Source organism: Vipera berus, assembly GCF_964194415.1.
Source record: "Vipera berus genome assembly, chromosome: 3".
Lineage (NCBI taxonomy): Eukaryota > Metazoa > Chordata > Lepidosauria > Squamata > Viperidae > Vipera > Vipera berus.
In genome coordinates this window covers 158711271-158732323 of record NC_138204.1, presented here as the reverse complement: position 1 = coordinate 158732323, position 21053 = coordinate 158711271, and positions in this window count along the sequence as shown.

Here is a 21053-nt window from a genome sequence, read left to right as displayed (position 1 = left end):
AACAAACATGCTTGTCCCAAATAATACAAAAACCCCATTTTAAAGAACTGTTGTGTGGCAACTGGGAATGGGATAAGATTAAAATAAATCATGTAAAGTTTCTCTTTTATTTTTATGTCTTGCTTCTAGCAGCTTTCCAATCACATTAAAGTTTCCATAGATCTCCTTTTTACTTCTTGAGTTTTTAGTAAGTTTGTTCTCAGAAGCTTCAGGCTCAAATAGTAACTCCAATTTTGTTGACCTTTCCTATCAAAAGCTCAAGCACTATTGTGTAGAACCTGCCCTGAGCTGAAGAACAAGCTGAAGAAGAACAGCAACCAAATAAAGCAATGCAGTATAGTGGTTTGCTTATATAAATGTGTTTCCTTTTAGCTGTGTTTAAAATGTAATGGACAGTCCATATATGTATAAATTGAAATAATGCATCAATAATACATGTCATATATTTAATTTGATGGGTAAATATAATCTTCTCTCTTTTATCAAATAAACATTGTTCCTTCACTTGAACTATTAAAATGACCCTACATTAATATCATTTTTATTAAGACAATCTCATCACAATGTGATGCTATCTTCTGATCCTATGCGTAGGAAAGCATGCCCTTAAGAGAACTTATGCAACATTTTGGAAACAATTTCAGTAAAGTGTTTTGAGAAATACACATGAGTGTGACTGCAACATCTTTTTGGAATTAGATCTGAAGAGCTTTGCAATGCTATTAGAAAAGCATGCTAAAATAATATAAAATAATACACATACTATAGAATGAATTTAGTGAGAAAGTGAATAGGAAGGCTAACAAGATTTTGCATGTGTGGTTCAATAGGAGGAGGAAAAAAGTAATTAGAGAAGCAATGCATTTTGAGGGGTTATGTGGTCTTACTTAATTTTGAGGACTGAAAAAAAAGTGTTGATTGGCCATTGTATGTGACTGAGTGACTGCTTCCTATTGATTACAGTAGAGATTGTGGAATTTGCATTAAAGAAGGTCACAAAAGAAGGTCAATAGCTGTTTGTTTAATGAATGAGATTCAAACAAATGAAATATTTCCCTCATTGTAGAAATAAGCCTTTATCTCATTGATTTATTAAGAAGAAAAGATTTAATTCATGCAGATTCATACAGACCCATTTCTTTATTACACCTATTTGTAATAATAAGTTTTGACTTCACTGCAAAAAAAGGAATAATAGAATAGAGTAACAGAGTTGGAAGGGACCTTTGAAATCTTCTAGTCCAACCCCCTGCTCAGGTAGGAAACCTTATACCATTTTGGACAAATGGTTGTCCAATCTCTTCTTAAAAACTTACAGTGTTGGAACATTCACAACTTCTGGAGGCAAGTTGTTCTGCTGATCAATTGTTCTAAGTATCTAACTGAATTAAACTAAACTTAGGAATTTACAAAATTCCTAAAATATTTATTTTAAACTAAGTATTTACTGCTTTGGAAAAAATTTAACAATGGATGTTAAAGGGTAACTTGATGTAGCTAGGAGGGATTTCAGCCATTAAACTAAGACATTTTGCCAAGATTTAATTATTTTTTCCCCAAATGATTCAATATATATTGAAAATAAGATGTTAAATGATCACTATAAAAAAGGAAAAACTATATTTATTTATTTATTTTATTTGATTTGATTTGTATACCGCCCTTCTCCCGAAGGACTCAGGGCAGTGAACAGGGACATAAATATCAAAATGCCCAAATACAGAAATTGAAAACAAATTAAACCCTCGTGCCCAAATGCAGAAGATAAATTACATTAAAATAATAATTAAAACAAAACCCATCAGACCAGGCCAGATTGTTCAAACAGATAGGTTTTTAGGTCGCGTCGGAAAGAGCGAAGGTCGGGAGCCATCCGGAGCTCAACCGGTAAACGGTTCCACAGATCAGGCGCACCCACAGAGAACGCCCTGAATTGAATTAAATTAAATTAAATTAAATTCAAGATTTTCCAGTTAAGAGGAAAGTGGATTGACAGCTCTGAATTTGTATTAGCATGATAGCTACTTAATTCGGTTTCAGACTAGAAATGGTCCAGTTACCTCTGCAGAACAGGTAGACCTCTAGATGGTCTACATAAACATCTCTGGGCTGAGCCAACAGAAGCAATCAATTTATAAAAGATCGTGCAGTGACCAGTAATGTACTGAATGTTTGGGATTAAAAAAAGAAGAAAGAAAAAAACACCTCTCAGCCTACAATTATTTTTATGGAAAACATTAATTTGAAAGCCTTAAAAATGCAAATCAGAACATCTGTTGAGACTTATTTATAAACTGCTGGTGAAATGCAGAATAAGGTGAACAAATGCTTATTAGGATCAGCAGCAAAAACTAAAGAAACAAAGTACTTAAACAATGGATGTCTAGTTTCAAAGTAACTCAGGTTGATGTTGCCAATGCAGATGGCTAGGAAAGGGTCAATGCCACACTTTGTACGAAGAATGCTTTCCCTGCTTTCCCCTCTTTCAAAGACAATCAATCTTGTTTCTACTGTTTTAAATTTGCACTATAGATGCACCACCACTTATATTTTTGTCTCTGCCCAGAGCGCCTCTAGAAAGGTAATATATACTGGGCTGTCCAGGAGGTAAGTATTAAAAGAAATGGCTCTCATTGCATCACAGTATTTTTATTGGATATTCTATAGAAATATTGGATTCTGGTTTTTTTCAGTTAAATAAAATAAAGAAGGGCCTTCTTGAAGGGAATAGGATAAGGGTGTTTTGTTTTTTTGTTGTTTTGTTTTTGCTGAAAGCTTCATAAATCACATTCTGAATTTGAGGAACAAACTGAATCAAATAACTAGACCACTTGAAAAAGTTGATCAAATAGACTGGACTGTTTGCACAGCACTGGATCTAGCACTAAAAGCAATTTGAGAAGCTTCTACTGAATACATCTTTTATTTCCATGCTTTCTGGCAAATGGAAACATTCAATATTCAGGACTATATGAAACTCTTGTTCTTTTGAGTCTGTATCTTGAGGAAGAATCATATTTTTCTTTCAAACACTTCAAATCCAGTAAAAGATAAAAACCTGTGTAAGGGGTGCATAGACTTTTAAAAATAAATTGTTAGCTGAATGACCAGTGTGTCAAAGTGTGCTAGTAACTCTATTCCACAACAGAAGAACTGTGGGCTCAAAAATCTCCCTTCTGTAGCAATAAAAAGGAATAAGCCCCAAACTGCAAATGAAATCCTTGTTCTTATTGAGTTTGTATATACAGTATATTCCAAACTAATTGTCTAGTCACTCACACTCATACTCATTTGTGTAGATATGCATTCCAAGAGTATAAAATCCTATAAAATGATACTGTCAACCTTAATAAGGCAGTTTCAGTTTCATAGCTCCAGTGGCGTACCGATGGGTTGAATACAGTTTTGTTTATTACCACTTCATGTTTGAAATATTTATTTATTTATTTATTTATTTATTTATTTATTTATTTATTTATTTATTTATTTTTGGGACTTATATGCCGCCCTATCTCCCAAAGGACTCAGGGCGGCTTACAACAATAAAAAACAACAGTACAAAAATTAAAAAACGAATTAAATAACAGCTTTCAAACTGCTAGGTTGGCAGAAGCTGGGATGAGTAACAGGCGCTCACTCTGCTACGTGGCACTCGGGATTCGACCCGCGAAACTGCCGACCTTCTGATCGACAAGCTCAGCGTCCTAACCCACTGAGCCACCGCATCCCCTTAAATGATTATAGACATACTCTTCCTGTGAAACAGGAAGATCAGAGGATTAAGCAAATTCCTCTGATAAATGAGCTCAGCGTTTGACATTCAAACCTTTGTGTAGGCGGTCTAGGCATTCAGTAGGCTTTTGACTCCCATTTAAAAAAATAGAACATGCTTCTGAGATGGATGAGATTTTCCATAGACTTTTGGGATGAGGAGCACCAGTCAAAATGAAAATGAAACTCAAACACTTTGATCCCACATTTCTGCACAACTGGAGACACCTTGGCTGAATGACTTCATAGACATTTTACATTTAGAAAACATGAATTAGAGATGCTGACTGGGGAATTCTGAGAACTGAGGTCCACAAGTCTTAAAGTTTGCCAAGTTTGGAGATCCTGGTCTAACATGCTCCTATCTCTGATCTGTGGCTTCCTGTTGAATAAATCAGGAATAGAACTATCGGATTCTAACATAGAGCTAGTATGTTTGAGGAGGTAGAGGTAGAGATAGAGAATGATCTTGGGCATGTTTCTGAATTTTTATGGAAATCTTTACAGAACGAGAAAAGGAATTATATACTTTTTATGATCCCAGATACTACTCTAAGAGACAATAAATCAGTTATTGCTGAATTATATAACATTAAGCTTTCAGCAACAGTATTAAATTAGCAGAATGGTCAATTCAGTCTTTTCATCAGTTTTAAATGTTATTTTAACTAGATATTTTATTAGATACATCCAGCAGTTAAACTGAAGATATGGACATCTGCTGAGCATTTAGTGAGTAACTAGAAGCATAAAATTTTAATCATCAGTTTCTTCAGCATTAAAAAAACACCACTATCAAGACATTTTTTTTCATAAAGAAAAGCCGTGTACTAATATCAGCCACATTCATTCCACTAAGGACCATTTTGATATAATAATGCAGATGTCTTCATCCCAGAAACCCCAGTGGTACTTAAAAACTAGACTTTTATTACTCAAGCCTTGGGCCAAACAAAGCTATAAATCTGCTAAATTCTCATTCAGAAACTGCTGCTAGGTTTTGAATTTTTGTGTGCTGTAAATTGCAACCCTAAGTAATTAAATATGGAGGAAAGTGGTCATCACAATTAGAGGCATTCTGATCGTTGAGACTTCACAAAAAATTAAGAGAGGAATTTGTAAATGTACATTATACATGTTTCACACAAATATGTATGCACATACATACACACATGGATACACGCGCACACACACACATAAATAGCTCTATGGCATCCCAGCTGCAATGACTAGAACTGTCATTGAAAGCTTCCATCAATAAAGCTTCTATTAAACACAATCTTTTGTTTAATACAACACTTCCAGAACACTCAATCTCAGCTTGGCCACACTTTCTTGATGCAGTTACAATATCAAAAGATATTAAAAATATTACAATTGCTGCCTCCCAAGATGTTTTATTACATTTTCAGCACTCAAAGAGGCTGACTGGAGAACAACAGAATTCAAAAGGGCGGGGGGGGGGGGGGTTGGAACTATTTCAAATGCCTCAAAGCCAAAATAACAAAAATACTTTGCCATAAATGCTTACATTAAGCCATTAATGTGTCGATATAGAGCATGGGTGTCAAACTCGCCATGTCATGTGACATTTCGCGATGTATCATGACTTTTTTTTTCCATTGCCAGAGCTGGGGTGGACATGGCCTTCGTATGATGCAACCGGCCTTGGGCCGGCAGTTTGATACTCCTGATATAAAGCATAAAATTGTGCATACACAAACATACAATGCATTAGTGTGTGACATATTTTTCATTTCATAAGATGAAGCATTTATCATTTTCTTATTAAAAGAAGATTTATTCCAACTGAGAGCTTTGCAGGATTTGACAGTGTCCCAGTTTGTAAAATTTTATGAACAAACTTGGGTAATAGAAAGCACAGTTTATAAGAATGCTCAGGACTTTGGGGCACGAGAAATGTGATTTTGCTTAAATTAATGTATGGAGAGTGGGCTGGCCATATAATTTTTTTTATTACATTTATAAATGAAGGTGGGTGTATCGGGGAACAGTGGACTGGTGTGCAAACTTGACCAAATATTAAAATCTGAATATAGATTTAAGTAAGGAAAAACTTGCTTGAATCAGGATGTGTAGATAGTAAAAAAAATGGGTTTCAGATATTATTATTATTATTATTATTATTATTATTATTATTATTATTATTATTATTATTATTATTATTATTATTATTATTATTATTATTATTATTATTATTATTATTATTATTATTATTGCAATACCAGATGCAGTAGAACAGAAATGGTTAAGGGATCTCTTCCAGCAATGTTTAAATATTAAAGAGCAGCAAGAATGTAAGAGCTCTAGTTGTTCACACTGAAGTATCTTCCCTTCTATTCCAGTTTTAACCAACATTCCTTCATTTGTTTTCTTTTTTCTTTTATTTACTATTTGGATTTTTCACTGCAGTAAAGCCCTTGGTGGAATTCAGCCAGTTTGCACCAGTTTGGCAGAACCTGTAGCTAAATTTTGTTGAGTTCAATGAACCGGCTGAATGCACACTGCATTTGGAAGTCGGTTCTAGACCTGGGAGGCCTGGAGGAGGCCTCCAAGACTTAGAACGGCCTGCCAGAAGTGCGTAGATACCACTTCCGGAAGTCCATTCTAAGCCTGGGAGGCTTGTCAGGGCTAGAACGGCCCTCTGGAAGTGCATGGATGCCACTTCCGGAAGTCTGTTCTAGGCCTGGGAGGCCCAGGCCTGCATCCATGCAGAGAACTGGTTGTTCAGGTATTTGAATCCCACCACTGAGTAAAGGTATACAAAATTCAAAGAAGATTAAGAAAACAGGTATAGAGAATAAGAAAGAAATAAGAAAAGAAAGAAAACATAGAATTATAACTTCTGCCCTTCTTTGCCATCTTATTTTTTTCCCCTCATCTTTCACGCTTTTAATCCTCAAATCGATAAATCATCAATTGGGACTTTTTTTTCCTTCAACCAAAAGTCTATATAAGGTGTTTTGTTTTTTAAAAGGTCTTATTGATCTTTTTCTGATCAAACTGGTCAGCTTTGCCAATTTCATGAGCTTCACCACTACGATCATCCTGTCTTCTACTGTGGATATTTCATTACTCTTCTTTTTTGGGGCATATAATAATCTTGCCATGGTTTATCATATACAATATTAGTTTCCCATATTTCATTTTTAGTTCATTCTCCAATAAATCCCAATAAAAATAATTCTGGATTCATCATAATATTAATTCACAATTATCTTTTGCACCATTGTGTGAATATGCACACAAAATGTCTTTGCTTTTTCTCAAGTCCACCATGCATGATAAAACATTCTCTCTTCCTTTTCACACTTCTAACACCTGGTTTGATATTCCTTTACACATTTTTTGACAGTTTAGCCAATGCTGTATACTATCCATACATCAATTTATCACTTAAATTAGGACAAAATGTAAATTTGATACCAGTTTCCCACATTTTCTCCCATACATTTACATTGATATTATAATCAAAATGTACAGCCCACAACCAACATTCCTTCACAATTTAAGCCCTGTTATATATTTGTCAATATGCAGTGCTTAGTGTGGGATCACGTCCTATGACATTACTCAAATAAAGGGGTGTCTTTGCTTAAATGGAAACCACCATGAATGTAGCAGGATATCCTCTGAACAAAATTGGAGGAAACAAACTTCATTAGAATCATGTGGCAGAGAATAAGCGTTAGCCTTCATAAAATATATATGACACAGAGAATTATATGACAGCATACTATCCAAGAAAATATTTGTAATCTTTCATAATAATCCTCAGGAATGAAAAATGTATAAATGGTGATCATTTACCAGTACCACTAATCTCAGTGCAATGCCTTGACTTTATCCTGATTATAGCTTGAGACCAGACAAGCAAACTAAATATATATTGTTAGCAATTAATTTTCATATTGAACCATCTTGCAAATAACTCAAGTGTGTCATGGGTTAATGGTTTCTGAAAAGCCCATGATTACAAAACCAATTGGTGTTCCCTTTCAACCTCTTTCTCATCAGGATCTAAGACAGGGATGGGAATTCATTTTCTCAATGGCCACGTGAGAAACTGGGACCATTGTGGAGGGCTGCTGATGCTCCATCTCCCTGCCACCTCACCTCCCCAATGATACTCCCCCAGCAATGCCACTGCCATTGACGCCCATGGGCTGGATGTTAAGTATAGGGTTGTTTCTCATAAATAAAAGCCTCCCCAACTAAATCTAATGCCTAAAGTTTAACAGGACACTCCATTTCTGAAAACTGTATATTCAAAGAAAAAAAATAAATGATTAAAATCACATGTAGCTTCACATTTTTTTCTCCATTTTACAGTATGGTAATAGGTGAGTTTGTCCAGAAAAGCTGGATAGGAAATAATGTTTCAACTGCTACCATGCTCAATACAAATCACCTCTAAGTACACTATTGAGAATATCATTTACTTGAAGGATGTTAGCAGCATAATGAAAATACATATTCTAAATAAAGGCATAACTAGGTGTTTGGAGAACTGCAGCCATAATCTTCTGTCTAGAAGAACTCTGAAACAGCTGTGATATAAGGGGTTTTAATTTCCCTCTCCCTCCAAAACAAAAACATTCTTACTTTTCCAAATAGAATTTTTGTATTTCTGGAGAGTTTGAAAATAATCCCTTGTAAAGTCTGCCATTAAGAATGGAAACAAATATTTGTTCTATTAGTAAACTGCAGATCAATACTTGTTTGCATGCATTCTATACAGATTAGGCATGAATACCCAGTTGACGCGGTGGCTCAGTGAGTTAGGACGCTGAGCTTGTCGATCAGAAGGTCGGCAGTTTGGTGGGTCGAATCCCGAGTGCCGCGTAGCAGAGTGAGCACCTGTTATTCGTCCCAGCTTTTGCCAACCTAGCAGTTCGAAAGCACGTAAAAATGCAAGTAGAAAAATAGGGACCACTACGGTGGGAAGGTAACAGCGTTCCATGCGCCTTTGGCATCTAGTCATGCCGGCCACATGACCACGGAGACATCCTCGGACAAGCCCTGGCTCTTCGGCTTTGAAATGGAGCTGAGCACCGGCCCCTAAAGTCGGAAACGACTAGCACGCATGTGCGGGGGAACCTTTACCTTTTACCTTTACCTTACCCAGTTGAGATCAGAATGAGTTAATTTTATATGTTTTTAAAATTCAAGGCTTGTTCAAAGTTCAAAGCAAGTTCCATTTCAGATAGGCATTTGGGGTATTTTTACAACATTCAACTATTTCCTCTATAATACTTTATAAAGTTGGGGAGCGAGGGTAATGTTATTGTTGGAAAGAATGGTATATTTTCTTGTATTCAGTTGACGTTGTAGAGTTAGGTAGCTTTTGCGGAAAGAGTATGTATGCCCCATTCAACCTGTCCTGCACAGCTAACATAGTCTTCTGCTCTACAGTGGGTAGAAGATATTCTTCAATTGCAAGTTTTGAAATATGATTGAGTTGGTCACCCAATCAGCACCTTCAGTAAAACAGGGAAGACATCATTGGATTTGTTGTTTCAGGCAGCAAACTGATTATGGCCAATTTTTGGCAGTGAATAACATTGCATTCTCCGTTACTTGTACCTAAGGAACATGTATTCAATTTTTGTGAGTGCCATAAAGGTAACAGTCAATCCATTGATGACTAATGAAAAGTAAGGAATTGTATTGTAAGTATTGGTAATCTTATATATAATGTTTAGGTCCTGTTTAGCCACTGCAGAAAAGATGTCATAGACAGTGTTGAATATCAATTATTAAATCACATTTAATTCTAGAGTATGGGTGGGGTATTTTGAGGGCACTGAGTGGTTTATTTTATGACTGCTTCATTTATTTTACATTATTTGTATTCTGCCAACCTAGCAGTTCAAAAGCATGTAAAAGTGCAAGTAGAAAAATAGGGACCACTACGGTGAGAAGGTAACAGCGTTCCGTGCGCCTTTGGCATCTAGTCATGCCGGCCACATGACCACGGAGACGTCCTCAGACAAGCGCTGGCTCTTCGGCTTTGAAACGGAGATGAGCACCGGCCCCTAGAGTCGGAAACAACTAGCACGCATGAAACTTTATAAAGGGGTGTATAAGCTGAAGAGTTAGAGAATTACCTCTGTAAGCTATGCAAATTTAGAAGAAATACATTCACCAATAAAATAGCCACATTCCTGTACCCATTGGTTCAGAAGAAGAAAAGTCATTAAATACTATGCACAATGCATTTGGCTAGTAAATAAGTTTCTTTGTCATTTTACATTCTTTGCTCTAATGTAGAAATTAGACTTCAGAGTTTATGATGTAATGTCATTCCTCAATGTTCTCTATGTGTTACCTTTTTTTTTCTAGATAGGTTGATAAATGCAAAAGTGCATATGATAAACACATACACACTGCACATGCTCACTGTCTATGTCATAGTTTAATTTGCTTGACTTTTTAGATTTCCAAATGCAAACATTGTGCTGCTTTCTTTTGTTTGTGGATATTTAAAAGAACATTGACATGTGCACTATGTGCTCTATGCATGTATATTAGGAAGAAGCCTCAATGAAACATCCAGATAATTTTTTTTATGTTATTTTGTTGGTCATAGGCCAACTATATCTTTCAATGGATCCATTATTGTTGCTTCTTTCACAGACTTAGTTCAGGTGTTTTGTTTTGTTTTGTTTTTGTTTTTTTGCCTAGGCAGTGCAGCTTGTAAAGAAGAATGGTAAAACTTTTGCTTCCAAATCCTCTTTATTGGAACAGAATGAACTTCTAATGCACTTAGAATGATACAGTGGTCCCAGAATGAGTGTTGTTTTGTGCTGTTTTCTGTGAATCTGAAATCAGGCCCAGCATCATGCAAACCCCCAAGAAACTGCTTGATTTTAATACCTGCCTTCTATCTATAAATTCATAAAATTTATGAACGAGATGGTTGTGGGACACATTGTGTGTACACTTTGTTTGTCCAGTTCTTTTTGTGCAGCATGGAGAAATAAAAGCTCATAATCTATGTGTGAGAGGGGAAAAAATAGAACTGCAGAAGCTGCATTTGAAATATAGAGATTAAATGTAGATATACAGTTCTATATACAAGTGTATATCCACATTTAATCTAAGGCCATGCACTTAGTAAATATTACTGAAAACAGAAAAGAACAGTGTGGGGGTATAACAGTTCTTGATCTTTTTTCCTACCATCTCATATTTTTAAGAAAAAAATTTAAAACCATCTCCTTGGCCAGTTTTTCTGTAGACTTGGTGCTAGCATTTAGTATAGTCTACCACCTCCTTATTTTTGTGGCCCTCTAACAAAAATAAATCATTTCAAAATCTTTTATTTCTAGACAAAAATATTTAAGTGATTTTTTTCATAAAAACACAATCCACTTTAAACATTTCAATAGAATATTCCAAGTGGAATGGTTTTATTCCAATGTTAAAAGAACATTTCTTCCTTGTTTGTTTAATATTGCCCATGCCTCTATAACATAATGCCTTTATATAAATCTATATTCCAACCTGACTTGAAAGATCATATGCAGTTTTGGTCACTGTTTCTCAGAGGCCACATTATAGAAGGAGAGAAAATGCATAAAAGGTAAATCAAAATGTTCCATGGTTTTACAATCTTAAATCAGGTTCTGATTTTTAGGTCTAGAAAAATGGCTTAGAAAAGTAAAAAAATATTTAAGTTATACATATGTGAAGAAAGTATTTTTTTAAAAAAAACTACCTATCATAATTTTAAAATCCAAAATTATTTAGTGACTCTGATAAATGAGCTGAACATAGATGTCAGTACTAGTTTTTTATTAAGTAAGTTATACATATTTCCTCATTTTCAGCATGTGGGATACATACCTCACATTGCAGATATTTTTCCTCTGGAACCTCGTTTGCTGTATTGTTCTCATCTCTTGGTATTCTTGATGTTCTGCTACGTAAAAGGCTGTTTATGTAACCTTTTGAATTCACTTTGCTGTTTTGATTAAAACTGAATTGAATGATCATCCTTGCCTTATGAATTAACCAATGGTGCCCTTTTATGATTTTCTAACAGTGAGTGCTTTCGTGTTTTTTTTATGGAATAATCTGTTCAGTACTTCTTAAACTAATGTGCAAGTATGAAGTATTATCCTAAATGTTCTTAGCAATTTAAGTGGAGCAAAATAATAAAGCTGCACAGGAGAGGCTGACTTGTTTCATGACCGGATTCGGAATAGTCTAATATAGATTACATCAGCCTTGAGATAATCCATTCTAATTTGCTTTTACTTTAGAAGAGTGAATCAAGAAAAGCAAAGCCCTGCCATTTGCATTATACACAATAAAAAAAATTCAAGCAAATTACAAAGTTTATGTAAATAAGCAAGACAGGCTAAGAAGAAAAAAACCCGGAATACAGCTATGAAATAATCTTTAAATTACAGATTGGATGATAAAAAATGTATATTGTGAATGGAAAAGAGGAACTGAATGGATAGGAAGAGAGAGGAATAGGAAAATAAGAACACACTTACTGAATAGCGGCAAAGCAAAAATGGGAAATCAGAGGCATCAAAATGATAGCACTGTTCTGTCACAATACAAAATCCACCCATTTTGTGTGCAGCATCACGTATATAAGGGGTAAAACATGCATCATCATAGCACAAGGCTGCTTTCTTCATTTGTCCCCATTGTCACTCCTCTGTGGATGACCCTGTGGGAAAAGTGAAAATAGCAGTGAGTAGGATGAAAAAGTAAACAATTAATCATAATGTATTTACTATCACAAAGTATCATTACACATTGAAAGCAAGAATCTGGTCACCAGTGAAACATGATTGTTAAACAAAAGCAGATATACAAAGCCATGGCTGGATAACATGTGATGTGATTGCAAATATTAGTCCGATTTGAGGAAAAGATTATATAGGATTCTATATCCTATATAAAAACCAATAGGGTGACTTCCGGTTTGTCACGCAGCCACTGTGGACAGCTGGGAGACTCTCTCTCCCCCATCTAGTTTTGCATTGCTGGGGAGCCCTGAAAGGGGCCAAAAGTCACCCTGAAGAGGTGACCAGCAAGGAGGGGCACTCGCTGGATCGCAGGAGAGCCGCAACTCTCCTGTTAGACCTGGCGATCCCTCCAAGCCGGCAGATGAAAGGACTGGCCATTATGGCTCGTCCCTAGGCTGTGAACAGCCAAAGTCACATTTTCCACCAGGCAACTCTTAAAGCAGCGCAGAAGAGACTGGGTGAGATCTACCTCTTTTACACCCTAATTACTTTCTGTACCTTCTTAAGCTGCTAACATTTTCCCCCCTGCGGTGAGGGAAGGGGGACCTTTGCCCTCCCTCCAGAAAGAGTTGAGACTAAATACCCAGGGGCATTTTAAACGTTGAAAAAGTAACTGAATTCCAATTGGAACTTTATTTCTCAAAGCATGTGGATTGAAAGATTTTTTATTTGCTATTTTTCATTGTCAACTTCTGTTGGAAATCTGGATTCTTTCTTATGAAAAGAAAAAAGAAAAACTGAAAAGATTAAGACAACTTTGGGACTCAAAGAGAAACTTTAAAAGGGGCCTGGCTGACTGCCCAGGGAAATAGATAAGATACATAACCTTGAGAACTTTGAAACAACAGCTGTGAAAGGCTTTGTGTTCCCTACCTAGAAAAAAAATCTCTCTTTTGGATTTTCTAAGTGTAAAGCCTTTAGCTAAAATACCAATACGTAAGAAGACCAGGAACAAAATTTATTTATGGAGGAAGATCAACAAACTCTTGCTATGTTGAAAACACTAATCCAAATTCTTACCACAACCAATGAAATACTAAGAGGCTATGTGAAGGAACAAGAAGACAGTCCAGATATGAAAGCCCAAACTTTGACCACAACTAAAAAGTCATCTACAAAAAATACAATAGAAAAAAATGAAACATTCAAGTACGATGACAGAAGAATCTACTATTAAACAAATATTGATATTTGAAAATCCAGAAAAGACATTGACAACTTGGAAAAAGGAAAAGGTTTCTTTTACAACTCAGAAGGAACTATAGGATCTAGAAAAAGAACAGTTGGATGAGAAGACAAACAATTCAGAACAACTACATCGATATGGAAGAACAAAGAGACGACCCACTAGACCTACAAGTCCTCTCAAAAAAATGGCGATCAGATGGTTTTGCCAATATCAATTAATATACATGATGTTACAAGGAGATTGGTTCGATGACCCAAAAACAAGGACATGGAAGATGATTTGGCAAAGGAAAAAAGCCAGAATAAGACTCAAGAAGAATGAAGTTTCGACCATCTTATTGAAATCTAAAACAGAATGTACTTAAATAGATAAGATGTGTATGTTGAACAAAATACATTGTTATGAACTGAGATAAAGAAAATTTTTGGGTCATTAAAATTTAGCAGTATAAATATTAATAGCTAATTTGAATATTGATTTGAGCATAAAGGTCATGTAAAGATGAACAATGTAGACAAGCTAAAAAACCTATTGTTGAAAGTAATAAATAGGTCTATATGGAATGTTAAAAACAAAAATGATCAGTTTAAGCAAGAGATAGCAGATACAAAGAGGAAGAGATGAAGTATTAAATATTTAAATAAAAAGAAATTTTGATTACTACTTAAAAAAAACAACTGAAAATTAGCAAAAAGGAAGGATATCATATTGTATCCTTAATTTGTTGACATAGAGGGTGAGAAGTTAAGTAAACAGGATGTGTATTTTGAATATTAGATTTTGTGAGGAATGGTGATAGATGAATTGGAAGTACACTAAAAAAATTTGGGAACGATAAATATCAAACGTTAAATCTAAATGTTAGTGGAAATTAAAATTGAAAAATCTATTAGGTCATTGATTGTCTAAAAGATTGTATGTTAGAATATGTGCAAACTAAAAACTATGGATATATGTAAGAAAGTTATTTTCTATGTGATTGATAGGATAAAACTTGTCTTTAAATCTATAGACAGTATAAATGAAGGGAAAAAGAGAAAATGTTTATGATAGCAATTTGAAATCTGTACTAATGACATCTGTATGTAATTGAATTACTACTACCCAGCCACCATGTTGCTTTTCAAATATGTGAATGTAATATTAGAAAATCAATAAAATTTGTAAAACAAAAACAAAAACCAATGTCCTTGATGCTCTTTTATCTGCACAAGGAAAGTTGGACACTGGACCATAATGGCTTAGGGTGTTTATCCCATCTGAAGTGAATTAAGAAATACTATTAAATTGCCTCACCCATACTAAATTTGGGCTTGACTCAAAGTCAGAACAGAGCCCTGCAAAGTGCATGTTTAGATGCCTACTTTTTATTTCAGTATAGATTTTAGTTTGTAAAAAACCACAGAATTGTTAATTAAAACATTTGAGAGTGATATGGCTGTGAAAAATGCAAAATCACATTCTAAAAGTAATACATTAGGAAAACCTGGAAGGGTCTAACAATTTCGCTAGGGATACATACACAAAGTGCTGCTTCAAATTTCAGCATTAAAATAGTATTATATGTATAAATATGTAATTATTGAACCCTTTTATTCATTTATATTTATATTTCCTATTATCCTTCAGAGATAATGTTTGTATAGATAAAATGGTGAATGTGTTGCTAAAGTACCACCATCCACACATAAGCATATTCAGGGAAACCCAAGATTTGCAGATTTACACAAAAGCACCATTGTCACAAGTGGCCCCCAATCAGCTCCAAGTCAAATTTACCTGGTCCACTTCCACTAGAAAATGTCTGGTATCCTATGAGGTCAATAGCATGATTGAATTACTAGTTATTACTCATATACAAAGCAGTAAGCTTGATTTGGGCATTTTTTTATTTTATTTTTTATTTTCAATCCCATTTATATCCAGCCCTTCTCCGAAGACTCATGGCGGCTTACAATCTAAAGCACAAATCAATGTGCTTAGCAATAGCCTTCATTCTATGTATATGCCTGCTTATTAGGGCTTTCGGGGGGCCCCAAGCGGCATTATTACAAAGTCAGCTTATTGCCCCCAACAATCTGGGTCCTCATTTTACCTACCTCGGAAGGATGGAAGGCTGAGTCAACCTTGAGCCTGGTGGGACTCGAACCTGCACTAATTGCAGATAGTTGGTGTTACTTAAGGAGGCATTAGCCCACTGCTCCACCAAGGCTCTTGCAACCTATATTTCTGCTGTCAGCCGCCATGAGTTGTGTAATGAAAAACCTTACTATTCAGCTGTTCTTGAAAGACTAGTTAGGCAGAATGAAGCATTTGACTTAGTTTAGGCACTCTCCTGTTATGGTTGACTGGGTGGAATAATTTAACACTGAGCATGACTAAGAACTGACATATATGACCAGGTTACCCCAGAAGAAGTACCACTTCTTGAGGGCAGAGAAACACAATGTCATCTTTTGGCTGGCTACATCTTATCAAAAAGGCAAGCATTGTCTGTTGTTTCCTACTCAGTGTCAAAAGTAGTGTTTTATGTCCAGTGCTAGCACAAGTGGTGCCCATGCAATGCAGTTCACTTGCTGTACTTTATCTGATTGTAAGCAAACACCCTCACTCCAATTTGCTACTGTGCATTGTGGCATGGACACCCCTTCTTTTTCAATGACTGGTCACTGCTCTCCATACCCTTTTTCTCCTGTGTTTCTGGATTGTCTGCTGAAGGAGCTCTTTGTTGTTCTCTTAATTTTACTGCTCCTTTTTAAAGTTCATTGATGGAATAATAGAATGAGCTGGAGTATCCTGAAGGAGACCCTGGTAGTCTGGAACCATCAACAAAAGCATATCAGTTTTCAGAAACACGCAATCTTTTCTGTTGTTGTCATGTGATGGAAGAATATTCAAAATTAAACATGCCCCAAATTTGAAGATAATCAAATATCATGAGATTGCAGCCATTTTGTCTCCTAGAACTTCACAAATTGTGAGGTTGAAATATTGGGAAATGTGACAACATTTTGATCATAGTTTAAAACAGTACAGAGAACAAATGTTGTTTCTCACTGGTGGTTGATAGAGCCTCTGTTGAAGGTTAAGAGTGTACTTACATCTGTTTGGCTCCTGCTGTGAAAGGAAGTAATCAATTGTTAATAAATCAGAAAACACACAAATCCTTAGTTATACTAGTAGCTGTTTGTAGAAGTGTTCTGTTGCTCACCTCTTTCAAAGTGAGCAAAGTGTTCTGTTGCTCACCTCTTTCACATGATAACAACAGAAAAGATTAGCAGTATTAATGGCAAGAAAAGTTCATGGATATAATGCTAACTGTTCTTTTATGTCTTCATTTATGCATTATCAAGTTAACACTTTTATGTTTCTCAGCTTCTCAGCTTACTTTACCATCCTGTTTTTCCCTGAAAGTGTTTCTTGACCTTGACAACTTTAAGAATGATCGACTTCTGGGGAGGAAGTCCACCCCTCTTAAAATTGCCAAGATTGAAAAACACTGGCCCAACAGTGTTTTTGAAAAATCAGGCTCAACACCAGGCCAGACAAAGTGATCTAGGAGCAACATTACCAGCAGTAAATGAGATCATTTAATTGACCTCAAAAGAGGCAGATTTGATTCTAGACTGGATTATTCAATTCTGACACAATTTAATGAATGAAATTCAGACCTTATTTGTCACTGTACTCATATCTTAGGACAGCAGTAGCATAGAGTGGCAGGTGCAAATAATTTTACAGAGATTTACCGTATTTTTCGGACCATAAGACGCACTTTTTCCCCCAAAAGTGGGGGGAAAACAAGGGTGCGTCTTATGGTCCGAAGGTGATCCATATGGCCAGCCCCAACCTCTGCAAGTGGAGCACGAATCGGCATGTGCTGAGAAACGCCGATCTCGCGCTCCTGCAAACTCCCTCGCTCGGTTTCACCTTCCCTTGCTACAAGAGAAAGCAGGCTGAAACAGAGTGGGGGAGATTGCCAGGAATGCGAATCGGCTGATCTCGCGCTGCTGCAATCTCCCTCGGTTCAGCCTGCTTTCTCTTGTAGCAAGGGAAGCTGAAACCGAGTGAGGGAGTTTGCAGGAGCGCGAGATCGGCCGATTCACATTTCTGGCAATCTCCGTTTCAGCTTGCTTTCTGCAAGAGAAAGCCGGGCCGCAGGGCCGCCTCCGCGGGTACTGCTCTAATGCAGAGAGGAAAGGACAAAGAGGGAGGGAGGGAGGGAGGGAGGGAGGGAGGGAAGGAGGGAGGGAGGGAAGGAAGGAAGGAAGGAAGGAAGGAAGGAAGGAAGGAAGGAAGGAAGGGACAATGGGAGAGGGAGGGAGAGAGAGAAAGAGAGGGAGAGAGAGAGAAGGAGAAAGAAATAGGGAGGGAGAGAGAGCGGGAGAGAGAGAGGAGAAAGAAAGGGAGAGAAATAGAGGGAGAGAAAGAGGGAGAGGGAAAGAGAGAGGGAGAGAAAAAAAGGGAGAGAGAGAAAGAGGGAGAGAGAGAAGGAGAAAGAAAGAGGGAGGGAAATAGGGAGAGAGAGAAAGGGAGAAATAGAGGGAAAGAGGAAAAATAGAGAGGGAGAGAAAGAGGGAGAGAGAAGGAGAAAGAAAGGGAGGGAAATAGAGGGAGAGAGAGAAAGGGAGAGATAGAGGGAAAGAGAAAAATAGGGAGAGAAAGAGGGAGATGGAGAGAAAGGGAGAGAGAGAGAGGAGAGAGAAAGAAAGAGGGAGGGGGAGAGAGGGAGAGAAAGAGAAGGAGAGAGAGAAATTAAATTAGTAACATGATTGTTAAGTGAATCTGGTTTCCCCACTAACTTTGCTTCTCAGAAGGTTGCAAAAGGCGATCACATGACCCTGGAACAATGTGACAACCATAAGTATGAATTGATTGCCAAGCATCCGAATGTAAATCACATGACCCTGGGGATGCTGCAATGGTCATAAGTGTGAAAAATGGTCATAAGTCACTTTTTTCAGTGCCATCGTAACTTTGAACAGTCACTAAGTGAATCATTGTAAGTCAAGGACTACCTGTACTTTATCACTTTTTTTCCTTTTTTGGTGGGGGGGTCAAGTTTTTGACACCTTGCTGGGCGACTGGTGGTACTCGGACATTGCCTTGTCCTAAAAGTGGTACAACGGATGAAAAAGTTGAAAAGCCCTGTTTTAGTATACCGGTACTATTTGGTTCAAAAAAAATTTTTTCTTGTTTGCCTGCTCTAAAAACTGGGTGCGTCTTATGGTCAGGTGCGTCTTATGGTCCAAAAAATACGGTATGTGAATGCACTCTCCGCCCGGCCCCTTCAGCTATACAAAAATATGCACATGGCTTTCTATAGGCTATGGAAACAGTTCAGTATATGCTGAATACTGGAAATGGTAACTAATTAAAAGTATCCTCTACAGTCATGTTACATGTTTTGTTAATTTGAGATTATAACTAATTACTTGATCTGATGATTTATGACACCTGGAAAAACAATATCAAGAAAGTTTGCACTGTTAGATGTTGCTCTGAATGGTCATAGTAAGACTCCTTAAAGGGAGAGCTAATTATTGACCCAGCCAAAAATTATGTTTACTGTCTACTTTAATTGCTGAGGGCTTGCCATAATGATTTTAATAAACAGGTAATAGGCATTATGGCTACTACTCACATATTAGTTGTATACCTGAGGATTTTTGTTTGGCCTATTTTTCTAAGATTAACATCAATGACTATGCCCTCTTCTGTTTAAGAGCACAGGGAAGTTAGCTCAATAAATATTAGTGAATTTAATTAAGTTTGGAATAAGACAACTGTTAGATAGATAAAAGTACCTTCATGCTTTCTACATGAAGGCAAATATTTTAGTATAAATTTGGAGCAGGCAAAGTTATGTGGAAAATAAACATGGCATTAACTAAATGTAACATATGTTTGAATTGAATATTTTAATCAATTTTAAAGTTTAAATTTTCAATTTCAGGTGATTTACCATTACTATTAGCATAACATTTTGAGTTCTAATCCATAAAATGTTTCAACATTTATCCAGAATAATTGGCATGTTACATTCCCTTAGCTTTATACTGAGATGAGTTGCATATTTGTTTCTTTGATACATACATAAAAAAGCATCCAGGAATGATTATGGGAATCAGGTTTCATCAAATTATTAGGTATAATTATTTCAACACTATATAGATAGCATGTTAACTTAACTGAATATTAATTACATAAAAATTTGGATAATAGAAAGGAATTATTTAATTAAAATGATTAAAAACATGCTTACTTCTTAAGTTATTTGCAGGATCAACCTAAGACATTTTACTGAGACCAAGGATAAAATGGTTCCATAAACAGAAATTAACTAGGCTAAGTTGAATTTTATTTTAAAACCATTCAGTTATCATAGAGGTCTAGAATTAAATAATGATTTTTACCTGTATATCTACATTTCCTATGGGACGTTTATTCATAAAATAATAGTTCTGCTTTTTCCTCAAGCCATATATCAAGAGCACATTAAATAAACTCATAATCTTACAGAACAAAGCCAGACCATAAAAGTGTATGGTATCACTATAAACTGAATTGTTCTATTTGCTCCTTACATTATTGTTGTCATTTTGATTATGAAGATATTGACCATTCACAGAGTAGGTTGAGGTGCAAAAAGAGATTGAAAATTTTCTAGTATTGAAAATTGATACTATAATATAAAATACCATCCTAAATGTAATTGGCTTAAAATACAAAAATAACAGGAAGTCAAAGAGTATGCTAGGCCTTGGCTTTTCTGCTACAACTAACAACCAGATTTTTGTGGAATATAAAATTGTATCATGGACAGAACACTTATTCCATACTCTGGTTTGAAGTGCATATGTTCAAACACTATCAGAATAATAACATTGCAGACTGCTTTAAAGTATACACTGTTTTCCCCATATGTATACAAAATCAATGAGGCATAATCATTTAATAAACAATAGATGCTGAATTAAATGATATGAGATAAAATGCATCACTCCCCCAACACATTTCCCAGTATGAGTTGGAACAGCATTTCCAAAATTCTTAATTGGTATGTTAGCCTAAGACCTTCCTTTCCAATGAATCGGGAAAACATTAGGTTGGGAAACACAATACATAATCTAATTTACTGTTCGCTGCAACATTTTATGTTGCTACCACCAAATCAACCTAGCCAACCCAAATTAGATATTTACACGTTGGAATTGTTAGTTTAGATTTCTACTGGTGAGCCATTGTCACCATGGTGAGGAAGTTTGTTTGTTTTTTTAAATGCAATGATGTACTTT